Here is a 23,027-nt window from a genome sequence, read left to right on the forward strand (position 1 = left end):
AGAAACACAATCCACTTAAGAGTCTTCATCCCGGCAAAATTAAAATACCGCTAATTTTACTGTAATTATGTGATATCTTCAAATAGATAAAAGATAATTTAAATATGGAACAAGAGCGCCCTAGACAATGCTATTTTGCGTGAGGTACCATTATCACAAGTCACCTAGCGGCTTTCCGTTTTCAGCTGTTTAGAAACGCAAAAATAAATGCCGATTTTCAAAATGGCTCGAAATCGAAAGCAGATAAGTGAGTCGTGATGGTTTCTCATGTAAAATAATATTGTCTAGGGCGCTCTTGTTCCACATTTCGATTATCTTTTATCTATTTGAAGATACCACATAATTCCTGTAAAATTAGCGGTATTTTAATTTCGCCGGGATGAAGACTCTTGTTTTTTTTTTTTTTTTTTTTTTACATATTTCCCAATAGATGATATAAGCATTATCTCGAAATAGCATTTTTTTTTTTGAAAAGCATGACAAATACCATAGTTCGTACGTCTCACTCAAAATGTCAGTCTCTTTTTTCTGCCCCTCAAAGAGTTCAGCAATAAGATTTTTTTTTTTTTTTTTTAAGAAAGAACCCGACTAGGCTATTAATGCATGTATTTTTCTTTACTATGACATATCTTCACAGAACACAACGCAAACACGATAAATTTTACACATGTGGTATTTGATAATTTCACGACGTTAAGAGTAATAATTAGTGAAGAAGGACAAACTTAACCACGTTTTCATCTTTTTTTGTATAATTTTAAGCCACCTGTTGCTTGACCCAGTCTTTATCCGCCTTTCTTTCCTCCTCTTCCTGCCCCCCTCTCCAAACACAAGTTTCTGTGTTCTAGCTCTTGTACCATTGCCAAGAAAATAAGGCAAAACAGGCGTGGTGAGGGCTTGATTATACTGGTTGGGCACGTAGCTCGGATTAAAGTCCTACACTCTAAACGCCTCGTTAATGTAATCATAAAAATAACTTCGCATACACACATACAAGCGAAACACAATGCACACATATTATATATATATACAAAGTAATTGAAAACACTTTCTCACATATACATACGCATATATTTTCTAGAAAGTTTGTGAATTAATACCACGCATTTCATGAATGAAATAAGATGTAGGTCTAAGAGCATGTATTGAACAGAGTAGAAAGGTATTAATGCTTTGACCACGCAATATCCAGTTAAACGTTCATAATTTGTACCAACCGCTTTCTTCCAGAGACTCTTCCTATCAATTTCCGTGATACAGCCGAAACATTTTTTTTATACTCCTCGCATTAACAAAAGATGAGGTTTTTGAAATGACGTCGTTTCCGGGCCTGGGTATCATTACTGGTGCAATCCGAACACTTGCTGAATAGCACTGGAATTGAGGTGAGAACCAGGGACCTCCCGCTTACAAGACGAGAAGTCTGAGTTCTCAATTAACCTTGCTAGAGGATCGACATACAATAATTAAATCAACCTTAGCATGAGGAACTCACTTAAATATCAATTTTCAATTTTGATCTGTTTTGGTCTTCGTTTTGCACGTCAAAGTTAAACGATTGTTGCGTATAACAGTAACTAAAGCCTGTGACAAACATCTTGGCATTTCAGCTAAACGAATAAAACGCAAACTCTGACACAACGTTGCCGAGTAGTAAAGGGGTATGGCTATTGCTAAGCTGACGAACTAAAACGCGATCAGTTGATAGGGGATAGATGTGGATGTGTACAAAATAAAAGGTGGCAATACCGCTGCTCTCTCATTTGCTAGCAGCATTTAAAGGGAACTTGGAGTGCCGCCTTCAAATACCAAGATATTTGTCACGCCATATAAAATAAATCCTTAGCACAAGCATTTTCCAACAAAATATATGGTATCTCAGAACTGGGCATCAATAATTCTTATTCATCTCCTAATTCTGCTTGATATCATTCTCACAAATTCATTTTGTTCTTCTGGGTCTTCCGAAAGGTTACCTTTGTTCACTGTTCCCCAGTTAAGCTCTTTACAAAATGATTTTTCTGTGGGAAAACTTGTACTGTTATGGCAACGCATTTATAAACTGTTATTCCTTAGTAACGCTTAAGTCTGGTCTTGGACGCCTGTCACCTCTTTAAGTGCGCCACAGCGTCCAGCGCTAGTTTTCTAACTAGCTACTAACTGACTAACTGTATAGCCTATGGAACCCGGAGGGTCAATGTCGCGTTCATAAAACCTCTCCATTGATATCTATCCTTGGCCAGCTGGATCCAGTTTCCACTTCGTGTTTCTATTTCTCCTTAATATCGTCTTCCCACCTGCGCTTACGTCTTCCTAACGGCCGTTTTCCCATTGAATTCCCAGTTAAAACTTTGGAAGTGTTCCACTTTCTCCCATTCTGACTACATGGCCTGCCCACCTGAGCCTCCTAGATTTGACAACCCTAACAATGTTTCATAAACGATATAAATTACGTAGTTCTTTGTTATGAAGTTTCCACGATTCTCCATTCCCGTTCCTCTTAGTCCGAATATTCGTCTAATGATCTTATTCTCAAATACTTTCAGTCTACGTTCTTCCCTCAGAGTAACTCACCATGTTTCGCAACCATTACAAAACAACAGACATGATTATCGTTTTGTAATTTTTAAGCTTCAAATTCCTCGACAGAATTCACGAATGCGAAAGATTTTGAACTGAATAACAACATGTATTCCCTGCTTTTAGTTGACATTTAACTTATTCGTGAATATAGTTTATTTCTGTTAATATTGATCCTAGATATTTGAAAGTATCTACTTTGTCGAAAGTATTACTTGGTATTTTAACGCATCCATAATTTACAGTATCACGATCCCGACGAACTTCCAAGTATTTAGTTTTCTCTGCATTTAATTCTAAACCAATGTCCCTGCAAGCGTTTAATAGGATTTCTGCATTTCTTTCTATTTTCCTCCTATCATCCCATTTTAAATTTACATCATCAACGTACGCCATAATCTAATGAATATCATCAGCTCTAGGTCCTGGTTGATATCTTTAATTTTCCTTATAGTGTACTGCAGAACAAGGTTGAATAATAATGGCGACAAGGTATCTCCTTGTTTCAGGCCATTTTCGACGTGAAAGCTCGTTGACAAGAATTTTCCTACCCAGACTTTACTTTGGGATTTATTTAAACATATCGTAATTAATTTAGCCCGCTTTTTCGGTATTCCAAATTCTGTAAGAATGTTGTACAATGTTTCTCTCCTAACCGTGTCATAGAAAACTGAACACAACTTTTCTTCATCTTAATTACTTTATAACAGCTCTACTAACGTTGGGCTATCTATATATTACTGCAAAACACTGTGCTCATATGTTTGTCGCCAACTCCTTTCGACAATAAGATCTTGGAAACTACAAACTCTAAAAATATCACTTTCGCTGGTTGATTCAAAATTTTGTGTAGATTTGCCAGTTCTAGTTGAAATGCACAGGAAAGCGTGTCATTATTTTTCTCTGTCCAACGTTTCAGGAATCGTTTTGAGCTCATAAGATTAATGATAATGCTAGGACGTTGATAACGTTAATATCCTTGTGTAAGGCAACCAGTAAAAGAGATACATAAAGCAGGTTGACGGGCATTGCAGGCGCTTTGCTTTAATCTGATTGACAAAGCCTATGGCATGCAAGTAAATTCGAAGACATGTTGAGACGTAATGTACAGGAAAACATATCATTATTTTTGTATTGCAAGTTTTATGGGTTATTTTGACCTCATAAGATTAACAACACCGCTAGCGCGTTACCAAAGTTGATACCCTTGAGTTAGGTAACCAGTAGAAGAAATACGTATAGTGAGTTGACGGATAACGTAGGCGGTTTGCTTTAATCTGAATGGCAAAACGTATTGCATGCAGACAAATTTAAAGGTTTGTTAAGCTGCAATGAGGCATACTCGGGTACGGATTCAGATAAAACGTCCAGTGCTTATAAATCCGAAACGGCTGAGAATAAAAAGATGAAACAAAAACTGAGATAGGAAAATGTCATAGGGCGCATCACATGGTGTTGTCGTGGTGACCCCAAGGGCCCTCCTTCAAGGGGGCCCAGGGGCCAACTTCAAATTTTCAAATGGGAACATGTATTGAATCATACCTCATTCAGTAGTCCTTGAAATACGAAACAACTTTTGTAGGAAACAATTTTCGATTTGGGGCACCGTTTTCAAAATGGCCGCAAAAAGTCCTGTATCAGTTTAAAGTTGGCACCTGGGCCCCCTTCACGGAGTTTCCTGAGGGCCACCACAACACCACCACTTGGTATGCTTTATCATCTTTACTATCTCAGTTTTTGTTTCATCTCTCTATTCTCAGCCGTTTCTGATTTAGGAATATAAGCACTGGACGTTTTATCTGATACAGGACCCACTTTTTGCGGCCATTTTGAAAACGGTGGCCCAAATGGAAAATTGTTTCCTACAAAAGTTGTTTCGTTTTTCAAGTACTATTGAATGAGCTATGATTCAATACGTGTTCCCATTTGAAAATTTGAAGTTGGCCCCTGGGCCCCCTTGAAGGAGGGCCCTGGGGGTCTCCACAACAACACCATGTGATGCACCCTATGACATTTTCCTATCTCAGTTTTTGTTTCATCTTTTTATTTTCAGCCATTTCGGATTTATAAGCACTGGACGTTTTATTTGATATAAGACCCACTTTTTGCGGCCATTTAAAAACGGTGGCCCAAATGGAAAATTGTTTCCTACAAAAGTTGTTTCGTTTTTCAAGTACTATTGAATGAACTATGATTCAATACGTGTTCCCATTTGAAAATTTGAAGTTGGCCCCTGGGCCCCCTTGAAGGAGGGCCCTGGGGGTCACCACAACACCACCATGTGATGCGCCCTATGACATTTTCCTATCTCAGTTTTTGTTTCATCTTTTAGTTCTCAGCCGTATCTGATTTATAAGCACTGGACGTTTTATCTGAAACACCCTGTATATATATATATATATATATATATATATATATATATATATATATATATATATATATATATATATATATATATATATATATATATATATATATATATATATATATATAACTCTTTTGATAATATATGTCATTTCTCCAAGTTTGGCACAAATTCACTCCAACATCTATATATTAAAATGCTACGTTTGTATGTTTGCCTATAGCAATTCACTTTCTTTGTGGGCCTCCCGTCCTTCACTTGTGTTTATAAAGGGGCATGTGCAGATGTAGTGATGATGTAGGAAGGAGGTTCATAGTCATATTAGAATGATGCTCTGTGTCTACAGTTATCACAGGTTCAGTTAGTCACATAAAAAAGGAAAAAAGAAAGAGAGAAAAAAGAAAAACACGTTTGTGTTATAGGAGATACGAACAAGAAGCCCGACAGTTCCCACACATTTTCAGTTTTCAGAATGGATTTGAATTTTCCCAGTTTACTGTCAAACAGAACATCTGTTGGTTGAGAGTGGTTAAGGGTAAGATCTTTATAGGTGTTATCCTGAAGTAAAGAATCCGTAATATATATATATATAAGAGTGTGTGCGTGTGTGTGTAAAAGTGGCGGGAGGCGGAAGATACCACACATCTGTTGAACGCTACCGATGCATAGAACAACTTACGGATTGATGCGTGATTTTTCTTTTATTTTCTTTTTTTCTTTCGTTTTCCCTCCCGATACTTAAAAAGTGTGGAAAGGGGATTTGTTTCACTTGGGGATGATTTTTTTTTTTATTAGAACTGATGTCATCTTAATGAAATGACGAAATGCTTATATGTTTTGTGACTTATTTCTGACTTGCTGCGCCCAACGAGTTCGCAGAATAAAGAAAAGCAGTTCGGTTAGTTTCTACACTAAATCATATGCGTCCATGTGACTCTTAAAACGTTTGTACTTGAGTTTTTGCACAGAAGGACATCAACATCAGAGTACGGAAACTACTGTATTAACATGATATCCAAACCAGGACAGGGTCTAGAATCCGCTGTACTTAGCGGGTGACAGACACTCATGCAAAATTAATCATGGCAGGATAGGACATTTCCCACCAGACACCCTCGCCTTCAAGGGAAACGACCTACCGAAAGTTTGTTTCTAAGATTTGTTAATTGTGCTTGTAAACAATAAAAAATGTAATACAAAAAGGATACATGTATCCTCGGTACATCATCTCTCTCGCCACCTTTACCAAGTTAGAAAACCCAAGACCTATCGTAAAATATTTTAAAAATACGAATTTTTGTTAAAATATCTGTAATGATTTCTGCTCTTTTCTCAACTGTTTGCTAATTCTTCAACAACCGGGGATGGTACCACGGACCCTACGCCCCAGAGGTAAGCACATTCCCATTGAGACACATGGCCTCAAATACAGAGTCATTATAAACGACTGGACAGATTTCGCACCTCTAGAACAACCGTATTACTGTATATATTGCGATATATATTTTTTTTACCACACACATAGAAAAACTCAAAAAGTTTTTGTTAACAATTACAAATGTTCGGTATGTGCCCCTTTAGTAATTCGACATATATCAAGCCAAAAATCAAGTTCTTCCCACACTCGGCGCAGTATGTCCCTATCAATAAGTTTAAAAGCATAGTTGATGCGGGCTCTCAGCTCTGACAGGTTTACTGGGAGAGGAGGTGTGAACACTGAAACTTTCACATAACCCCATACAAAAAAAAAAAAAAAAAAATACAAAAAAAAACGAAGGTCTACGAATGGGGTTAGGTTAGGAGAGCGTGGAGACCATGACATGAAATGCTTTCTCGGCGCCTGTCGCCATCTTGCCTCACTGCTTACTGCTGCGCTCTCGTGAGAGAAACCTGAAGTATACCTGCAACAAACAAAACTTTTTGAGTTTTCTATGTTACTGTTGAGTTTTGTTACAATATCTCAATTACTAGAGCTACAGTAAATTTATGAGCTTCAATCATTTATAATAACCCTGTATATAAATAAGTCTGTGGTAAATTAATCTCATCAAAAAATATTGTTTTGGTGCAAACAAAAGCAACTTTTCTCTTGGAAGGTCGAAACTTACAATAACATTACCTAAGAGAAGAGTAAATCACTGTTTCCTGTTCTATGTGTCTCCTGTTCTTAGTGACGGTCGCTAAAGACAATAGGGCTTGGTAACTGTGGTAACGTTCAACTCATTAGCAATTAGAGAGTGGCACTAATACCACTTTAATAATATAACAACTGATTAAGAAAGAAAAAGCTAGACTAGTTTGTTGTCTTACTATACTACCATAATTCCTCACAAGTAATACTTTTATGTCTGGTATAGACGACGTTATAGAGCTGAAAAATGAATGTGATTTTGCACACTAATTAGATTTTTTTAAAAAATATATACCCCCGTCGTTTGATTAATATAAAAAAAGTTCCATTACTCAGTCACCTATTATTACTGAAACTTTCTCTGATAGACGATATTTATAGGTTATTTTCAATTGTTTCTATAGGCCTACATATACAGGGTGTTTTAAACGAACACCGACAACGTTTGGGAGGTGATTCCTGACACCAAGATAAGACAAAAAGTATAGACCAACTTGGGTGCACAAATGCTTCTTTACGGAGTTATAGGCTGCGGAAAACGTTTAAAAAATGAACTTTAAAGGTCCATAGCTCCAAAACTATGGGACCTGTCGTAGTCGGATCAAGACTTCACTTAGAAACTAGTATGTGCCCTATCCAAATACCAACGTTTTAGAATCATGTGGTACTTCTGCAACATTTTTTATAGAAGGAGTTGATGAATACTTCAAATTATATGCCCTTAGCCAAATTCCCTCTAGAACAGTGTTTCTCAAACTGTTTCATTCATGGAACCCTTTCATGTCTAAAATAAAATATCGGAACCCACGGAAATAGTATTAAATTATTCGACAATTTATAATAGTAATGCAAATTTTTCGACGATAATACTAAGTGACTCATCTAAATTTTAATCCGCTTCTAGATGATATAGAAACTTCCGTTTTTATATTCGCTTCTTTGACATTGACTTGTACATCGAAAAATATCTGAAAAGTTGAAATTTCCCATTTGAAAAAGGGGTGAAAGCCCTCCCAGAAGATTTTTGGTTTTTAGAATTTCGAAACCTTTTTCATTATGGTTCGAAAGAAGTATAGGACAGGAGTTTTTGCCAGTTTTGATTTTTTCAAAAAGTAGTTTGTTGAAACTTCCAAAAACTAATTCCGAATGACCCAAAATTCAAACCAACTTTTAGGTGAGATAGAGACTTGCGAATTTTTTATTCCCTTCCTCGCGGACGGTTTATGTGGAACCCCTAGAAACCCTTTGCGGAACTTCTGGGTTCCGCGGAACAAACTTTGAGAAACGCTGCTCTAGAAATTTTTTTCTGTGAGTACCTCAGGATTCTGAAACTTTGATATTTCTATAGTCTACATATTAGTTTTTAAGTGAAGTTCTTGACCCCACTATTGCAGGTCATATAGATTTCCAGCTTTGGACCTTTAAGCTTCATTTTTTTTCATGTTTTCGACAGCCTTCGAAAAGAAGCATTTGTGCACCCAGGTTGGTCTTTACTTTTTGTCTTACCTTGGTGTCATGAATCATCTCCCAAACGTTGTTGGTGTTGTTTTGAAACACCCTATATATATATATATATATATATATATATATATATATATATATATATATATATATATATATACCCCTCTTCCTCAAGTTTTCTCGCGGAATTTGGATTTAAAGGGCAGGGGAAGTGTCACTGTTCATCTCAGCGACGCCGAAAACAATGGATTCAACACAAGTATCGGTCATATTCGATCATTTTTATATATATTTCCCTCATCCTCCCCTCCCCTAAATTGCGCCGTAAAAGTGAAATAACAAAACCCATCCTAGGTTCAAATCTCATCTATGTTGAAAATTTGACTGAGATCAGTCGGGGGGTTCAAGGGTTATGGAATCACAAACATAGTCGCTTTCATTTTTATTTATATAGATATAACTTTATGGCCTTTAGAACCCGGATGTTCAAAGCCGTATTCACAAAAATTTTCTACTGACTTCTATCCTTAGCCAACTAGATCCAGTTTCTACTTTGTATTCCTATTTCTGCGAGATCCATCTTATTATTGTCCTATCATCAGCACCCCTAGGTCTTCCTATTGGTAGTTTTCCGATTGGATTTTCAGTTAAAACTTTGAAAGCGTTTCTACTTTCTTCCATTCTGGCTACAAGACCTGCCCACCTGAGCCTCCTAGACTACATGACCCTAACAATGTTTGGTAAACAGTATCAATTATTATGTTCCTCATTAGGAAGTTTCTTCCATTCCCTATTCTCGTTCCTCTTGGGTCCGAACATCTCAGGATTTTATTCGCAAATGCTTTCGGTCTATGTTCTTCCCTGAGAGTAAGCGAAAATGTTTCAAACCATACAGCACAACAGAAACTTCAAATTCCTCGACAGAAGTCGCGACGACAAAAGATTTTGAACTGAATAATGACACGAATTTCCTGTTTTCAGTTGACATTTAATTTCTTCTTGAATATGTTTTGAGCCAATAGGTACAAAACAGATACTTTCGTTTGAAAGGTTGTTTAACTGTAAATAAACGAGATATGATTTGTTACGTTGGTGCAATTAGACTGGGGGCAACCGACATTTAACAATTTTCAACGAAATGTGGATAAAAAGCAGAAGTCGTCAAGGAGTTTAAGAAGATTTTTTTTTGAAGTATACCTCTTTAATTTTAGTGTATATGATCAAGGTAATGTGTTCATTAAATTTTAGAAATCAATACCTCCAATAGGAGAAAGGATAATAGAAAAAATCACTGGATTCATAACATCTTCAAGCTGTGTAACAGCTAAAAACTCAAATGGCCAGTTACCTAGAAGGTTACTAATCACGGCTTTCACGAGCTTTTTTTTTTCTGGAGCATACAATAAGATATAATATGTTAGTCCTAATCATACCTTGAACACTAACAAAAAAAGCCACGCGAAAAGACAATGACCTCTATAAAACAGTGAGTAATATATCTCGACGACATGCAAACAATAGCATTTGGTTTGGACTACTGTCAATTGTTCTAAATGCCCTGCAACCAGGAATTCTCCGCTTCGAATCAATGTGGAGCCAATAAAATTTCATGTGCAGTTTCTGTCTTGTTTTTGTTGATGTCTCTACGTTTCCTTTCTTTTTTTTTCTTTCTTCTAAGCTTCCCATTAAAGTTGGTAAATAAATCTAGTAGACACACAATGAGACCACACACTTATAAGGCAACGTTTCCTTTAGGAATGGGGAAGTGTGCAGAGTAAAGGCTGGAGATGGTTTTTCACTCCGGTCTTAAAGTGAAGTTCGTTTGTCGAATTAGATGAATAAATGGTCTTGTTGTTTTTAACCATTAGATAGATCCGCTACTTACGTAGCAAATAGTCTGCTGTAATCGCTTTGGGATTTTACGTTACACACATATGTTTAGTAGGTAGAATGTTTTCCAGAAGGCAAAGTTTCTTAACATGATAATCGTGACAATTACACGCTAAGTGAAGACATTTGAAGTGGCATGCTTTATATTTCTACATGAATGATTTATTTATTTACTAGCGTTGATTACCCGCATCACTGGGTTGAAATAAAAATTTTAAACGCACAACTCATTATCTTATCTGTTTGGTACCCGTGAGGTATGCATTTTTAAATATAAGTATTAGGGTAACTGGCTGCAATAACGCCACCATTCTTAGTTTTTCGAGAATTTTACATTTAATATTTGACGAAAAAAATAAATGGTGCATTGTTTAGTAGCGGTGCTTGCTAATTGCAACATAATGCAAAGAACCTGGAAAAAATATATGTAGTATAAATAATACATAAAAATATCACTCAAAGTGAACTGGCGTTATTGCATACACTGTGGATACAAAAGTGCCAGGTTGTCATTTTCATATTATCATGTAACCAATGAACTGAGATACGTTGGAACAAGTAAATGAGATGAAACAAGAATCGCAGTGTCCGTAAGAGGCAATAGTCATTGCAAGTTCCGTGATACCACCTCTTACAGGCTCCACATTGCAACCAATCAATAGTTTTACCAGTATCATCGTAATAGTACCCTTTGCAAGTAACGCAATAGTAGGAGCTATCTTTGCGATGACATGTTATCGAACTTTTACCTTCGCCATTCTTTTTATAACTGCCCTCTTTCTTTTGTCCACCCGGTTGCAAAATTGACCAATTATACTTCAAGTTAGGACGTTCGTAAAACAGACTTCTAGTCACTACCACTGCTTGGACGCTTTTTGATCTACTGCTTCCACGAAGAGATCTGTTAATTTTTGGAGTTGGAATAAGTTCGGTGACATAGCTGTTACTGGAGAATGTAAAGGGAGAATACTGAGACGCAGCATTAGCTACAGGATCACGGATACATGCAGATGATGTGGACGGCTAGGGGCTGTTAATATCTTTAGTGGATGGCTGGTTATTGTTGTTCAGTAGGAGCTTGTGTCCAGTAGAAAACACTGAAGAGATGGTACTTGGTGCAAAGGTTTTTTTTTCTGGGAGTTCTAAATGATTGAGTGGGTATATGTCAGTAGCTTGAAAAGTAGATATTGGGTTCTGAGGTGTGGCAGCTTTAACCCAGACAGTAACGCCATTGTTTCTATCGCATTCGGCGTTATTGCAGCCACACAACATAATAAACATATCATCGTTTCACTGCTCTCTACTAACACATTGACTCATGGAAACACAGTCGATACACTCGTCACTGACCATTGTGTTTTATTTAAAAATACCGTTTAAATTCCTACACACTATGCGCCTGTAGTGATATTAATATAAAGGACTTCAAAAACTTAAGTTTTCTGTTTTGAATTTTCTGGTCTGAATTGATAACACAAAAGCTGCACAAAACACACGTTACACAACAAGAAAGTAATACATGCGCGAAAACAACAGATGTGCCTCCTATGCTTTGGCACATTTCAGACTGCTGCCACGTGTTTAGTTTCTGTGCTGTAAACAGTTGAAAAACAAACGGCGTTATTGTATCCCTGGCGTTATTGTAGACAGATATACTATTATTGTGGGCTGAATTTAGATTTAAACAGCATCGGAAGTATCACTGTTCATCTCAGTTCCCCCGAAAACTATGGAATCAACACTAACATCGGTCATTTTCGATCATATATATATATATATATACAGTGGCGGATAGAGGATATGATCAAGGGAGTAGCTAAGCCATAGTTTGCCGCTTTATCCAGCATAAAGCAGGATTGAAGCCCATTTTATTCAGTGTATACCTGAGCGTCAAGGGAATGGCTATAGCCCCTCTTAGATCCGCCCCTATATATATATATATATATATATATATATACGTATATCCTTCCTTCCCCTAAGTTGCACCATCAAAGTGAAATAATAAAATAGGATCATAATGAAGTTTTGATAAGCTAAACTTATTAAAAAGTATTATGAAGCAAAGAGTGATACGGGTTTCATTTTGACTATATGGTTAGCATGCTCACCTTCTACGTGAGAGACCCTGGTTCAATTCCCGTTCGCAGCTCAAGTGGGTCGGATTCCACATACTTTGCAAATCCATGTCTCATATACGTTCATTGATGAAAGAGACGGTAAATTCCAAATGTCACATTTACTTAAGTGGAAGGATTTTTGAACATATTTTTTTTTTTTTAGCTTTGAAATGTCCTGGCTACGTTATGTTGTCTTAAAACTACTATCTTGTCTTATTTCTAAGCTGAACACAATAGCTGTTGGAGCTGTGGTTTGAAATTTTAGTATTGTTTTGATACATTGTCAGTTCTTTTGTGTACGTAGTATTGCTTGATATGATCGATAGGTGGAATGATGGTTAGATCAAATGCAAACTCACATTTTATCTAAAATGGGAGATATACGAGGATGATTCAGAGAGTAATGGCTCCAAGCCCACTACTTGGCCAATTGTACTGAAAATATTCTGAACTGTTTGTCATTAATGCACTGATGGTAAAGCTACAGAATGTCACTTGTTTCGCCTTCCTATCTCTTCTCGTTCCAGAGTAATGGAGTAATCTATGGCATCCAGTGGTGACATCTGGCGGGCTGTCATTGAATTTTTGACTGCAGAAGGTTGTGCTTCCATGAACATATATGGCCGGCGACCAGTAGTTGATACACCATTACGATCCAGAAACGAAGCGTCAGTCTATGGAGTACCGCCACACGTCCTCTCCTCCAACAAAAAATTGAAAGTTGTCCCATGCTGGCAAAGTGTTGTTGACATTTTGCCTCATCCTGCCTATAGTCCGGATCTTGCGCCCTGCTAGTTTTGGCACTTCCCGAAACTTAAGGATCACCTTAAGGGCTAGCGCGAATGTTGTGACGCAGAGATGAAAGCACCAGTTCGGCAATAGTGTCACCAGCAGCCATCACAATTCTTCGCCGACGACGGCATGAAGAACCTTGTTTCGCGTTGGCGCAACTGCGTTGCCCGTGATGGGGACTATGTTCAAAAATGATGCCACCATTTGTAGCTGACACTACAAGCTTTCCACTAATACCTGTATCGGTACTATCTGTGAAACATAAATAAAGGTAACGCCTTGGAGGCATTACTTTCTGAATCACACTCGTAGCTTTCATCTGTGATTGGTAGCTAATAAAGTGTTAGGCGAAATGATAATTAGGTAAAGTGGAATACATTTACTACAGTTGAGCGTGATAATCATCTGGTTCCCAAAACCCCACATGTGGACAAAAGTGGCTAAGCGGTAAAGCGTTCATCTCTAGTGCGTACTGTCCCTGGATTGATGCCAGCTCAAGCCCAGTGTACTCCCTGGTGGAAGAACACCATGTGTTGGATTTTTCTCGGGGTTGTCCCGTTTCTCCAATTTTTTCACTTCAATTTAGTATTATCACCACCGTCTTCTTTAGCTTCGGTGCAATCGACCTAGTCGTGGGTCGTAACAATTCCATTTCAAGAACTCACATATTTAGGTTCTGCAGAAACGATTTACAGTGCAAAGCATAAGAGTTTTTATTATTAATATTATTATTATGCTTAAGATTCTTACTTCGGTTTGCTTCTTTGAAATCACGCAATTCTTTACAACTGGGCTAATCAATCAGAAATAAAAGGATTTCGAGTTCCAAATGACACAAATTGCTCATTAGCGTGTATGGAAGGGGAGTAATCGCCCCGTATTCAAATGGTTTTAACATGGTATAAACAGGATTTGAGCAAGGTAGAACCAAAGTGTGAACAATAAAATAAGTGCACAATGTTTGATTTTTTTTGACTAAATATAATATTAATTTATACAAACTTAATATCGTAGCTTTTAGTGATCTTTTGTTAATTTCTTCAACAAAATTATCTACAGATTTAAAAGCTCTATTTCTCATGATTCATAATGGAAAGCAAGATTGGAGTGGCATCTCGGGTCCAAGATTTGAACTATTGCATAACAATCATTCGTTAAAGACATATTGAGATTTCAATTTTATTCATTTTGAACTACTACTACTACTACTACTACTACTACTACTACTACTACTACTACTACTACTACTACTACTACTACTAATAATAATAATAATAATAATAATAATAATAATAAAACTCCTGTCTCTATATTTTATTATTATTATTATTATTATTATTATTATTATTATTATTATTATTATTATTATTATTATTATTATTATTATTATTATTATTATTATTATTATTATTACATAGTGCATACAGCACTCTCATTGGACATAAGTAAATACGCAAAAATTTAAGAAAATTGGATCGAGAAAAAATACTGAAAAATTGAATGCAAAATTTAACCTCGAAATGGCAAGTGAAACAGAGTCGTGTAAGAACAACACTGTAACAAAAAAAAAAAAAAAGCTAACTATATCAAATGGGAAACCCAGATGTTCACCGTAATAGAAATATTAAGTTCTCTTTATTAGAGCACATCTTGCAATTATGGTAGGATTACTATTAGACTCCTATCTGATCTTATTGCTTTAATCTTTCCACCTCGTTCTTGACTTCTCCAATAATTTCTTTCTCAAGTAGAACTATATGCCATGCTTGTATTTTCTATATGAGCAGCAAGTGACATGTCTTACACTTCATAGATGTTAATACTGAGCCTGTTTATAATATTTGTTCCCGTCAAGCCAATATTACGACTGTATATTATTTTCAAACTAGAAATTATCACACTTGTTATCCCAAACAGCCATAGGCCACGCATATATGTTTCATGTAAAGCCCATTCCTACTAGAATATACGCTAAATTTTACTGAATGCATGTCCTTTAGTGGGTAATGCACCTTAGAAGAGTAACAGGAGTATACCATGGGTGATACACATGCCTTATACAGTTTCAGCGTGTCCACTGTTGATTGAAGCGATGGTTAAAGCCTTAAGTTCTGTGTGATAATCGGTGATGTTCAAGACTGTGCAAGATTGACAAGTTCTAGACTGTGCAACTTTCTCCATTCATCCGTATTTTCCATCTAAGTAACGTGCCTCACTCATCTTAGTCATCTAGTTCTGATTATAAGTATGATAATCGGTGGCGAGTAGATTAACAAGTTCTGGACTGTGCAACTTTCTCCATTCATCCGTATTTTCCATCTAAGTAACGTGCCTCACTCATCTTAGTCATCTAGTTCTGATTATAAGTATGATAATCGGTGGCGAGTAGATTGACAAGTTCTAGACTGTGCAACTTTCTCCATTCACCTATATTTTCCATCTAAGTAACGTGTCTCACTCATCTTAGTCATCTAGTTCTGATTATAAGTATGATAATCGGTGGCGAGTAGATTGACAAGTTCTAGACTGTGCAACTTTCTCCATTCATCCGTATTTTCCATCTAAGTAACGTGCCTCACTCATCTTAGTCATCTAGTTCTGATTATAAGTATGATAATCGGTGGCGAGTAGATTGACAAGTTCTGGACTGTGCAACTTTCTCCATTCACCTATATTTTCCATCTAAGTAACGTGTCTCACTCATCTTAGTCATCTAGTTCTGATTATAAGTATGATAATCGGTGGCGAGTAGATTGACAAGTTCTAAACTGTGCAACTTTCTCCATTCACCTATATTTTCCATCTAAGTAACGTGTCTCACTCATCTTAGTCATCTAGTTCTGATTATTAGTATGATATTCGGTGACGAATAGATTGACAAGTTCTGGACTGTGCAACTTTCTCCATTCACCTATATTTTCCATCTAAGTAACGTGTCTCACTCATCTTAGTCATCTAGTTCTGATTATTAATATGATATTCGGTGGCGAGTAGATTGACAAGTTCTGGATTGTGCAACTTTCTCCATTCACCTATATTTTCCATCTAAGTAACGTGTCTCACTCATCTTAGACACGTGTTCTGATTATCACTTTGATTTTTGTTGGGAGTGTAAATTGACAAGTTCTGGACTGTGCAACTTTCTCCATTCACCTATATGTTCCATCCAAGTAAAGAAAGTGTCTCACCCAATTTACTGAATTATTTGTTACTTTTGTACCTGTGTTCATTTATATTACTCTTTTAATTGTGGTGCTGAATTAGTAGAGCCAGCTTCTTTCCTGTTGTTCTAAAGTGTATAATGAGGACTGGAATTTATGAAGCTGAAGTGAATTGATGCATTGATCATTATTAGCAAGGATACTATATATACAATAACTGAGTAATTATGGCTTCGTTTCACAGCGAGACACTTCCACATGCCAATTAAGAGACCTTCACAGAGTCTAGAAGGAAGAAACACTAAACTGTGTAGAGCCATAAGTGCATAAATCCGAAAGTACACAACTCCTAAAGTATATAGAAGTTGTAAAGGTTCCATAGCTCCACAAATTCTGCAGTGATGAATTTCTAAATCCATTTAGTAGCACAAACTTTAAAGCGCACGTCCTAAAACCCATCTAGATGTACAAGTCCCAGTTCTAAATCACACAAGTCTGTAAGTCTGTCTTTAGCTGCACAAGTTGTAAAATCAAAATCATAATAATAATAATAATAATAATAATAATAATAATAATAATAATAATAATAATAATAATAATAATAATAATAATAATCATAATAATAATAATAATAATAATAATCTACTGCATAAGTCCAAAAGAGCACAAATGAAAGGTAAGGGGAAAAAACAAGGAATGTCACAAAACTGCATTTTCGAGAAAACGGCGTTTTAATATTGAAAACTGCGTACACAGAATAGGGTTATAAAATCTTTTGCCACTTTTTACATGAACATTTCTTCATCTACGGATGCATGGCATAGACGGTCAAATAGTGCCAAGAGTCACCAACAGATAGGACAAAGCACCCGAAAAAGCACATACATGGACATTCATTGTTTTTTCCCCGTACCCTTCAAATTAGTAAAATAATTTACCATCACAAATCCTAAATTCCACAAGACCTTAACTGCAGTACTTAACTGCAGAAGGCATAAGTTAAGAACTTTTGCTCATATTTTTAGAACTTCCGCATTTTAGGACATAGGCCATGAAAATCACCTCCCAATAAACATTCCAACTTAACACATTTTTTATTTCTTATAATGTAAAGAAACCTCCAGATCCTTGTTAGAGGTACGTTAATCATTAAACAAATGTTAATTAGTTGTTAAGTGGGGGTTACTGGTTCGATGTCAGCTCACACGAAGTGAATTTTGTGGAAGACAAGCGCCGTATGCGTGGTTTTCGCTGATTCTCCGGTCTCCTCCCACTTTCTTCATTCCGCCATTTCACTCATTTTCATCATCACCGTCTTCTTTAGCCACGGAGCACAATCTTGGGACGTTAATATATACATCTCATTTTAATTTTTTTATTAATTCAGAAATACTTTCAAATATCTAGGACCAATATTAACAGATGAAAAACATATTCAGAAAGAAATTAAATATCGACAAAAAGCAGCGAGTCGGTGATATTATTCAGTTCAGAATGTTTTGTCATCGCGTATTCTGTCAAGGAATTTGAAGCTTAAAATATATAAAACAATAATCATGCCTGTTGTTCTGTATGGTTGAGAAACATGGTCACTTCTCTGAGGGAACGTAGACTGCAAGTATTTGTGAATAAGATCCTGAGGCGAATATTCGGATCCAAGAGGAACGGGAATGCGGAATGGCGGAAACTTCATAATTTATACATAATTTATACGGTTTACGAAACTTTGTTAAGGTCGTCAAATATAGGAGGCTCAGGTGGGCAGGTCATGTAGCCAAAATGGAAAAAAGTAGGAACGCTTTTAAAGTTTTAACTGGAAATCTAATCGGAAAATGATCATTAGGAAGACATATGCGCAAATGGGAGGACAATATTAAGATGGATCTTGCAGAAATAGGAATACAAAGTAGAAACTGGATCCAGTTGGCTAAGGATATAAGTCAGCGGAGAGCTTTTGTGAACGCGGCATCATTGAACCTCCAGGTTCCATAGGCTATAGAGTTAGTTAGTTGATTCAGAAGGATGTGATTGAAAAGTTGGTTATCAGATGACCGTCTAAGGCTGTCATTTGAAATAAGTTAACCACACGTGGTTTCAATCTCCGTTTCAGATGGGAGTATGCGTGTTTACGATTGTGCTGGTAACAACTACAATCACTAATAGTTACATATTTTTGGGTTGCATTTTATTTCATTGTCCGGGGACGGCTCGCTACAATTTTGCGGGTTACATGAGTCGTACAGATGCTTCAATCCCATACGAGCGTGCGTATTTTTTTTTTTTTTCGTTTGAAGTTTTTGGTAGGGAATTATAAAGATGTTCAAAATTTTCCCGTCCCGAAAGTGTTAAATCATAGTTCAGGTGCATAGTTTCCTATAGACTACGTGCTTGGAAAATATATTTGACTACAAATAAGTAAACAATATAACTAGAGAAATTAAAAAAACAAATCAGTCTGTGAAACAATTATCTGAATTCTCATCTTTCAATTTCAATGCGAAACTAAAATATTTACCCACATGAAGCAATATTTCAGTATTACTGTTGTTCGTTTCTAAATAGCTACTGACGTTATTAATTAGTTTCTCTTTATAATTATTATTTCTTTTTATTTGAATTGTTAAAATAACACTTAAAATGGATTGCCTCGAATCTCATACCAAATAATAAAATATCCGAGGAGCACGTGTCTAATATTAAATAGATATATATTCAAGCAAATAGATACTTTTAATGTCACATAGGATTGCTGGGTCTATCTCAGGCAAGCGGGCTTTGTGGTAGATGAACACCGTGTAGGTTTGTTTTCTCAGGGTTCTCTCGTTTCCTCCCACTTTCCTCATTTCACAATTCAGTTCATTCTTATCATCATCGTCTCCAGTCGGTGTTATTCTGAACCCGAAAAGACGATAAGTAATTGTAAAATGAAGTGCTTAGACGAAAAAGGTGTTATGTTATATCTTTTTTGTGAAACGCTGCATTCTGGCGGTTCATGCATGTGTTATATGTTAATTATACTACGTAACACATTATTTAGTGAGTCCTAGTCTGAGTGCGTATATTTAGAAACGATGAAGGCAGTATGTTAATGGACAAAGTTGTGAAAGTCAATTTTTTCATCGTATTCAATTTGTTACATAACATCTTTATCCTCTAAGCACTTACATTTTCAGAAAAAAAAGTTGCGAATGCCCCAAGAGCATTGCCAGAAGGAACTTAAAAAGAGTGGACAGATGGAGCGGAAAGGATAACTGTGATTGTTCCTACATGTAAAAGTAAATCTTTTTATCCGCACCTTCTTCTGTTCCTAGCAAAAATTCGCAAAATATAATATTTCTAGGATTTACAGTTCCCGAGACATAGCTCCCTAAATCTCCAAAATTCGAACTTTTTTTTTTTTGACAATATCTGGGGAACGGTGCCGAGATGGCCAACAGTCAGTTGTCCAGTAACCACCGCTTACTATTTGGTACCAAAATGTTCACCATCCTCTTACGTATTGATCAACATCAATATCATATCTCTATGAATTATGGTTCCAGAGATATGGCTCCTTAAATACCAGGTAATCGGCAATTTTTAGGCCAATATCTCAGGATGTTAAGAGTGACGAGAAAAAATTCCATCACTTTCTCAGATAGTATTTGATGCTCTATCGAAGGAAGGCTCAAAATTGAAAAAAATAAAATAAAATAAAACGCAAATAACAGACAGACAGACACAAAGAAATAGAGAATTCAGTATCGAACCTTTTAAGTTCATTGAAAATGATGGAACTAGATTGTTTCTATTAGAGAAATAAAATGGAAACGCCGGTTAGGCTAAAGGAGATTGTATAATGAGATATCAATGCAATGGTGGAATGAAGAAAGTAGGAGGAAACGGAAGAACCCTAGGAAACACACGTACTCGGTAGCTGTCCATCACAAAGTCCACATGGCGCAAGCTGGGATGGAGCCAGGGACCCCAAACAGCAGAGGTGAACGCTCTACCATTGAGACACCGCGCGCCCTTGTAAGAGAAAAAGTAAATAGATGAAGCGTAAAGTCAAATTTTCATTTACACTAATCATTTCCCTGTTAACCAATCGATTATAATTTTATTGAGAAACTGTAAAAATGTATGTTGAGTTCGAAAATTTTGGCAGGTCCGACATGTTGGACCTCTCATAAGTGCACCCTGGATATAAGGCATAGATGGACATATTTGATTTGACAAAAATTTATTAGAAAATTGCTAAACACGATATATTTCGCTGTACCATACATTAATATATCAGTCCATAGGCACACCGAGATAAACAAAATACTCTAGTAGCAGAGACAGCTTGCAAACCGCTTGCTGCACGCTTAAATTGCAAGTCGGCCAAGCTTGCATCCAGCTTGATCGGAAAACGTGCAAGTATCCCATAAGCTGGATTCCAGTAACAAAGTCACACTGAGGGCAACCTTGCAATTAGTGTTCCATTCACACTTGACTGAAGTGTTTTACAACTCAAGTCAAGTCAATAGCCAATGAACGGCCAGTCATGCTATGACGCTCTGCGAAGGTTCTAAAGCATTGCTTGCAAGTAGAACAAAAGGCAGATTGTATGAAAGCACGCATCTCAAGTATAAGCGTAGAAAGTCAAAAGCCAAGAACGCGCCAACGCCAACTTGCCGAAAGTTTTCTTGCTACTGTACTAGGATAATGTGCTTCAGAGTAAATTGTGATGCGTACTTGAAAAAAAAAAAAAAAGCTTCTGTAGCGCTGAAGTTTATCGTTCGTTGTGAAATCTTTACTCCGCAGAGGTATTATACTGAATGGGGCAGAAACATGGACATTACCCAAAAGTGATGAAAAACGACTGGTAGTTTTCGAAATGTGGGTATGGAGAAGAATGGAAAAATGAAATCTTTCAGTTTAACGTCCCACGTTACACCCTTTAGGCTAGAGAGACAGATGACTAAGACGAGTGAATGATGATGAAATAATTGGTGGAATGAGAGTATGGGAGGAAACGGGAGTACTCTGAGAAAACCCACGGACACGATGTTGTCCATAACAAAGTTACTTGCTCGGAGATCGAACCAGGACTCTACACACCAGAGGTATAACTGCTACTTTGAAGTAAATTCCAAAGTTTAAAAGTTATGCACGTTCTCGACGAATACGGCGTGGGAGTTAGATGTCCTTTGTGGCATAATTGTGACCCTCTTTGTGTCAATAGAGCATAGGTCGGGATCTTCAAAAAGCCGTAAAAGGTAAGGCTAACTTGCCTTCTGTAAAGCCATGACAGATGAGCTTTGGAGGCGAAGATCTGTCTTAAAATCTTCTGCAATTTTACGAACAAATCGTTGGAAGGGTAGCTTTTGGATAAGCAACTCCGTGCTCTCCTGGTAACTACGAATTTCTGATAAAGCCACAGTACCAGGCCTGTAACGATGGGACTTTATAACTCCACCGGTAGCTCGAGGTGCCTCCTAGGAACTTTGTCTCTAGTAGATTTCTTAGCTGTCTGCTTGGTTCGTGCCATTCTGACTCTCCCAACTTCTTTCTAAATCACAGAGCCATCGTGACTCCTCTACGACAATTTTGAAGGAGAAAGTGAAACCCACAACTCTTTTCAAAATGAGAGTTCTACAGTTCTGTTTGTTTTATTCAGGACAATTCTCGTTTTCACGCCTCCGTTTGGGAATGGAAACGTGACGAGAACTAAATTAAATATTCTATCTCATTTTTGGGAAACCTAGAAATGGATGCTGTAGAATAACCTATTTAAGATGAAACTTATGCTGATGCGTACAGTAATCAGACTTTTCATTAACATAAAAGTAAAAAAACAATGTACAATATGATTAATGAAAATAACTAACTATATTTACACTCTTAAATTTTAATTTTCTTTTCAATGAACTTAAAAAGTTCGTTACCGAATTCTCTATGTCTGCCTGTCTCTTATTTGCATTTTTTCAATTTTGAGCCTTTCATTCGATAGAACATCAAAAACTATCTGAGAACGTAATGGAATTTTTCGTGTCACTCGTATCATTACCGGAGATTCCCGGAAAAAGTGACCAATTTCCGGAGATTTAAGGAACCATATCTCGGGAACCGTAAGGCATAAAATCATATTGGTGTTGATCAATATCTAAGAGGATGGTGAATATTTTGGTACCAAATAGTAACCATGGCCATCGGCCAACTGGCTACTGACCAGTTGGCCACCGTTTCCCAGATATTGGCCAAAATACTTCGAATTTTTGAAGATTTAAAGAGCCATATCTCGGGAACCGTAAGTCATAGAGAGATGATATTTTGCAAATTTTTGCGAGAAGCAGAAGAAGGTATGGATAAAAAGATTTACTTTTAGATGTAGGAACATTCACTGTTATCCTTCCCGCTCCATCTCTCCATTCTTTTTTTTTTTCCTGCAATGTTCTTGGAGCATTTTCAACTGTTTTACTATAATATTACTCAAATATTACATGTATATGAATCGATAGACCACATTAGGCTGACAAAATGAGATCTTGAGGTTAATATTTTAA

General features: G+C 36.7%; 1 pseudogene; it reads right to left on the bottom strand.

Annotated features, from left to right (window-relative positions):
- Window positions 1-21,627: 21,627 nt before the first annotated feature.
- LOC145673746 (histone H3, embryonic-like) lies at window positions 21,628-22,012 on the bottom strand (annotated as a pseudogene).
- Window positions 22,013-23,027: the final 1,015 nt, after the last annotated feature.

Source organism: Thermobia domestica, chromosome 17 (assembly GCF_964235325.1).
Source record: "Thermobia domestica chromosome 17, izTheDome1.hap1.1, whole genome shotgun sequence".
Taxonomy (NCBI): domain Eukaryota; kingdom Metazoa; phylum Arthropoda; class Insecta; order Zygentoma; family Lepismatidae; genus Thermobia; species Thermobia domestica.